This window comes from Rutidosis leptorrhynchoides, chromosome 9 (genome assembly GCF_046630445.1).
Source record: "Rutidosis leptorrhynchoides isolate AG116_Rl617_1_P2 chromosome 9, CSIRO_AGI_Rlap_v1, whole genome shotgun sequence".
Lineage (NCBI taxonomy): Eukaryota > Viridiplantae > Streptophyta > Magnoliopsida > Asterales > Asteraceae > Rutidosis > Rutidosis leptorrhynchoides.
Window position 1 is genome coordinate 265,442,607 of NC_092341.1, and position 7,016 is coordinate 265,449,622.

A 7,016-nucleotide genomic window follows, 5' to 3' on the forward strand; every position below is an offset into this window, starting at 1 on the left:
ATGTAAGAGAAGGTAGAATGACACTAAGGGATGATGATAAATCGATCACCTTTGTGAACCGAAAGTTTAGATCTCCACCAACCAAAACTGTTAAACCAATAAAAACACATAAGTGTGGGGAAGATGAAGAAACACTTAATGATGAACCAATCATAAAGAACCCTGTTGATGATACAAAATTAGATGAACCCGTTTTTAACAGTTCAACGAAGAAACTTTATAAACGGATTCACGATGCTAAGATTAAGGGAAACTTTAAGTTATGTAATCGATTAGTATCCAATTTATCGCCAAAAGAAAAGGCGATGTTAGTTGAATTTGTGAAAGTTATAGAGGAAATCAACAAATGGATTGAAGAAAAAGTCAGAGATATACAAGTTGTTGATGATCCAATTGAAAATAACGTTAATCACAATTTCAACCACCACATCTAACTAAGTGTGTGGAGGTTCGAATCTTTTTAGAGTAATATGTAATTCTGTTAGAGTAGATATTTTGTTTTCGTGTAGTTCTCGAGAATGGAATCCGAATGGTCTTTCCCTAGCAGACCCTAAAGAACTAGTCTTCTCCCCCCATTCTGAATTTTCATTTTTATTAGGTTTTACGAGATGAAGAATTCCTGTGAACTAAACCATGGTCTAATGCTACACGCTTTGATCACTAAACGTAATAATGACACACTCCCGAGTGACCTGGTATCAGTAATAAGATCCAAATTGGACGGAGTAAGAAAAGAACTCAGAAACGATCATAATAAGTTACATTTTGGTAAAGGAAAATCAAAATTCGCAGCGAAAAGAAGAGCACGACACCTTGAAAGATGTCACAAATGCGGAAAATGGTCACACGAAGGAAAATGCTCGATGAATCAGACATATTTCAATACCGAGTTCGTTACTTTATGCAGAGAAGGACCGTTCATATGTTTCGAAGAAAAATCGTTGAATGCTCGAGGTTATGCCTATGTAGCTATGGAAAACCAATTAGTCCGACTATCTTATGAGTGGGCTAAAGCAGGTCACTGAGAATTCTATCTCACAGGTAATACTGCAGTTTTTATTTTTATTTTATTGCTTTTAATAATAAACGCTAAATTGTTCGCTATAAAGTATTAAATTGATACTCAATAAAATTAGGTTTTGCAACCGAAATTATTGATATCATACAAAAATTTATTACATCACTGCGAAATTTACCGTTTATTCTTAAGGTATAAATATCTTTAATCAATCAACCCAAAATATTTCAGAAATTCGTCAGGAGTAAAACTAGGTAATATAGCCGAAATTACTTTACCGAAAAGAGGGGCGTATATTTTTGATAATATTTGATTGATTAAAGTGGGATAAAAGACCAAAAAGATTTTTAATTTTTATTTTTACTTTGTTTTTAAAATTAATATATTAATATATTAAATTATTATTGTAAACTTTTAAAATCAATATATTTAAGTTTGTAAATATTTGAAAAATTTATGTTTTTAAAATAAGTTTGTATGTATAAAAACAAAATTATAATATAAATTTGGTGTGAATTTTTAAAATTGTAATAATATGAATTTTTAATTTTATGCATTTTAAATTTAAGTTTGGTGTGAATTTAAAAACAAAAATTTACTTTATTTTGCTAATATAAAAATATGATTTTTAAAAAAATTCGTCGTGAGTTGAAAACTAGGTCATTGAACCGAAATTGCTCTACCCAAGGGAGGGACGAGAATTTTTATTATCATTATTTTTAATCTTATTGAATTAAAGTAAGCCAAAAACATTAAAAATCCCAAAAATCTTTGCTTTTAAAACAACGCTTTGAAATGACAAATTTTAAAATTTTGTCGAGGGACGGACTAGGACGATGATCCGAAACGCCCTCATCCTAAAAAGAAACAAAATTTTAATTTTTTATTAATTATATGTTTCATTAGTATAAGGTTTTTATAAATAAAAAAAAAAAGCAAAAAGTTACTGTACCCGGACCCCATACGATCGCATGGGATTTGGCCTTCAGAGCCATGCGATCGCATGGAGCTGAATATTTGGCCAGAATCAAAAAGCAGCGGGTCTGCTTCTGTCTTCATAAAACACCCACACACACACGAACATACACACATATACACTCCTAAAATCGCCATTTTTTCACCAAATTCAACCAAATTTCTCGCTATAATCTGCTCTAAACATGAATTTAATAAGAAGTTTATCAAGAAGGATAACAATTTCAACCCTAAACCTCTTTAAATTTGATTTTTAGTGTTCTTGAGCTATAATTTACCTAATTTGATTTTGTTAATTTCTAGTGTAATTAGAATTAAATTGTTAGTATATTATGCATGTATAACCTAGATTGATGCTATTTAACATGATTTGAAGCCAAAAACTTCAAAATTTTTAGAAATCTAGGGTTTGTGTTCTTGAGCAATTTGGGGCTTTTTGATATAAACAGGTTATGGCCGATTTTTGTCATGAATTATTTCTAAATTAAGTAGTGTAACATGTTTAGGTAGCTAAATGATCCAAACTTTGATCCTAAATATGATTTTTGAGAATTAAAGTGGACTTTTTAGGTATAAAATTCATGAACTTGATTAAATTGATGTAAATGCCATTTGAAACTTGTTTAATTGCTAGTAATAGTTATTTTAACATGTTATTTGAATTGAATGCTTATGAACTTTGTAAACATTTTCATATATGCTTATTTGAAAAAAAATGTAGAATTGTAAAAATTGTGAAAATGTGTATAAGTTTAATTAAACATGTTATTGTAATTGTTTCAAGTTGTTATTTTGCTAACACTAATGCATATTTGGATGCACAAATTTTGTGTTTAATGTGTTTTGCAGAGATTTACTAATACTGATGGTGCATCATCATCATCTAGACAACCTGCTCCAAAGCCTGAACCTGAAATGCAATATGCACCTGAACCGGAACAACAACAGGAACCACAACAACAGCCTGATCAACACGTACCTTATTATGATCCGCTACAATTTGTTGATGCCTTTATAGTATTTCCGATGCATCCGCCTGTAGAATACCCAACGATTCCTGAACACACGTTGCATCCTAATCTAAGATTTGATAAAAGCTGGAGAGATTACCCAACATATCAAAGTAACAAATTCAAACTGATACCGAAAAATGTAAAAGTGCCAAGGGTAATCGATTGGGAGCCTTTAGAAAGGGTCCAACTTGCTAACTCAGTTAGACATCATTTGATTCAATGGTATGGCAGCTCTTCTTTTCACGATTGGGAACATTTATTCACCATTCGTAGACCTGTATATAAGGAATGGTTTATTGAGCTTATGAGTACTATAGCGTTAAATGCAGATGTAGATAGATTAGATGATAGAAGTTTTCTTAGATTTATACTTGGCCGTAGGATGTACAGGATGTCCATGTTGGACATGGCCAGGGCTTTAGAGATATATACTCCTGGTGAATTACTACTACCCGATTGTATGAATTTGATTTATCGTGGTGAAAAGGTAGATAGGAATTTTGACGCGAACGCCGTCTGGAGGCGTATTTCAAATTATAATGTTTTTACACTAGGAGGAAAACACTCCTACTTACATATTAACAAAGCCGAGCTTCGTATAATTCATAGATTTCTGGCTAACTCGATTACACAGAGAGGTCACAACAAGGAGAAAATGACCTTACATGATTTATTTTACTTAAAGTGTATTCGAGACCCAAGAGGCTTTGTTAATATCTCTTACTGTGTTGGTTTTTATTTGGCTAAGATGGTGGAAGGAATACAAGAAGGGGGGATAATAGGAGGAGGTATTTTTGTTACACTCATTGGAGAGTATTTGGGTGTAGATAGGGACCAAGGGGGTCCACTTTTGGAATGTAGGGAACAGGTTGAGCGTTTAGGATTGAAGTTCTATCAGGGTGCTAAGGTATTAAAGAGCAGACGCAACCAGGCAGTACCCTATGAAGGTCGTCATCCACAGGTAGAGAGAGGATCAGATGAGGAAATGGAGGAAGCGGATGACATTAGGGATGTCATTAGGGAGGCTATGACTGACGTCTACCAGCGTGTAGATGAGGTAGATATGACAAACGCAGAGAGATTTAATCGGATGGAGCAGTGGCAAGTCCGGAATGATTACGAGCATTCCAGGAAACGATAACATGATAGATGGGACTATCATCAGTGTCAGATTATGAGCCGTCTGTCACCTCAGGATCACTACGTCCCGATCCGACCCGCTTACTATCCTCCACATCAGCCCGAGATGAGACCACCATATACTCTCTACGACCCTAACCAGGCCTACCAGTACACCTATCACCAACCATGGAACCCGAACGACGACATGAACTGAAACCCCTATCCAGATTGATATAGTTCATGTTGGTGATTTCTATGATTTTTATCTTTTTATGATATTTATTTATGTTTTATCATATGATATTGTGATACATTAATGTATTTTCTAATATTTTTATTATTTTGTACTAATATTTCATATTTGATTTGAAAGTGGGATTTTAAGTCCCATTTCAAATCACCATTCATGTTATTATTTGTATGTATGTATATTGTCAATTGTACACAACAGGGTAAAACAGCGCATTTTCAAAGACTGGCATTAAGTTCAGCAAAAGCTACTGATTTTGACGAAAAAACGAAAAACAAATGTGATGTAACAACAAGACGGAATGAACAAATGATGTGCGCCATTTATCATTCAACAAATAAACGCCAATATGTTTGGAAACTTTGATAAAATTTAATCATTTTTCTACGCTAATCACCCTCAATAATTTAAATTGTTACTGATTTCTTGCAAATGAGGGCATTGCAAGATCTTAAGTGTGGGAAGGGGTTAAATTCTTTCGGATTTTTAAAATTTTAAATTTAAACACTTGGTTACCATTAAAAATACTAGTAGCACAGTAGTTGTATTAGAATCTAATGCTCTCTGATAATAAAGAACAGCCCTAGACTTATATACTAATGTAGTGACCTGAACTTTTCCATGTTTATATATATTAATTGAGATTGATATTTACATGACTAAATATTTCTAACGTGTTAAGCAATCAAACTTATTAAGACTTGATTAAATGAAATAAGTTTCATATAGACAATTGATCACCCAAGTTGACCGGCGATTCACGAACGTTACAAATTTGTAAAAACTACATGTTGTGGTATATATAGACATATATATATATATATATGGTTGACATGAGATTATGATGAGTAAGTATCTCACTAAGTATATTAACAATGTGTGATATACATAAGAAATGAGATTACTAAGTTAAGAAACTCGAAATGATATATATAACGATTATCGTTATGATAACGTCTACTAAATACATATGTATCATATTAAGATATTGATACACTATATTTAACATGATAAAATGATATTTAAATATATCATTAAGTGTGTTAACAATGAACTACATATGTAAAAACAAGACTACTAACTCAAGAATTACGAAACGAGACTTATATGTAACGATTATCGTTGTAACGATATTTTAATGTATATATCATATTAAGAGATATTCATACATCATAATATCATGATAATATAATAATTTAACATCTCATTTGATATAATAAACATTGGGTTAACAACATTAATTGAGATCGTTAACTTAAGGGTTTCAAAAATAACACTTACATGTAACGACTAACTAAGACTTAGCGACTCCATTAGAATGTATATACATGTTGTGTTTTGATATGTATTCTTACACTTTTGAAAGACTTCAAGACACATATCAAAGTACTTCTACTTAACAAAAATGCTTACAATTACATCCTCGTTCAGTTTCATCAACAATTCTACTCGTATGCACCCGTATTCGTACTCGTACAATACACAGCTTTTAGATGTATGTACTATTGGTATATACACTCCAATGATCAGCTCTTAGCAGCCCATGTGAGTCACCTACCACATATGGGAACCATCATTTGGCAACTAGCATGAAATATCTCATAAAATTACAAAAATATTAGTAATCATTCATGACTTATTTACACGAAAACAAAATTACATATCCTTTATATCTAATCCATATACCAATGACCAAAAACACCTACTGTAACACCCCAGGTAAAATGTTCCCCGTAGTATGATATTATCCGCTTTGCAGAGATAGGGACGTACCCTTGTCTCCCCCGTAGGTTGCTCACGGTTTTTTCTTGGCGACCAAACACGACGAGCACTTTCCCAGTAGGTCACCCATCCTGGTAGTGCTCTTGCCTGAGCACGCTTAACTGCAGAGTTCTCATGGGATCTGCTGTGCTTGTGGTCCCAAAACGCGTCATGCTAGGAAAGGTCTCCACACCCTTATAAGACATGCTTCGTTCCCCTCTCCAACCGATGTGGGACGGATGTAACACGGATGTTACAATCCTCCCCCTAATGGGACACAGCGTCCCCACTGTGCACGTTTGGTCTGGGGCCTGGCTCTGATACCATATGTAACACCCCAGGTAAAACGTTCCCCGTAGCATGATATTGTCCGCTTTGCAGAGATAGGGACGTACCCTTGTCTCCCCCGTAGGTTGCTCACGGATTTTTCTTGGCGACCAAACATGACGAGCACTTTCCCAGTAGGTCACCCATCCTGGTAGTGCTCTTGCCTGAGCACGCTTAACTGCAGAGTTCTCATGGGATCTGCTGCGCTTGTGGTCCCAAAACGCGTCATGCTAGGAAAGGTCTCCACACCCTTATAAGACATGCTTCGTTCCCCTCTCCAACCGATGTGGGACGGATGTAACACGGATGTTACACCTACAAACACTTTCATTCTTCAATTTTCTTCATCTAATTGATCTCTCTCAAGTTTCATCTTCAATTTCTAAGTGTTCTTCATAAATTCCATAAGTATAGTTTCATAAAAATCAAGAATACTTCCAAGCTTTCTAATCCATTCCAAGTAATCATCTAAGATCAAGGAACCTTTGTTATTTATAGTAGGTTATCTTTCTAATTCAAGGTAATATTCATATTCAAACTTTGATTCAAT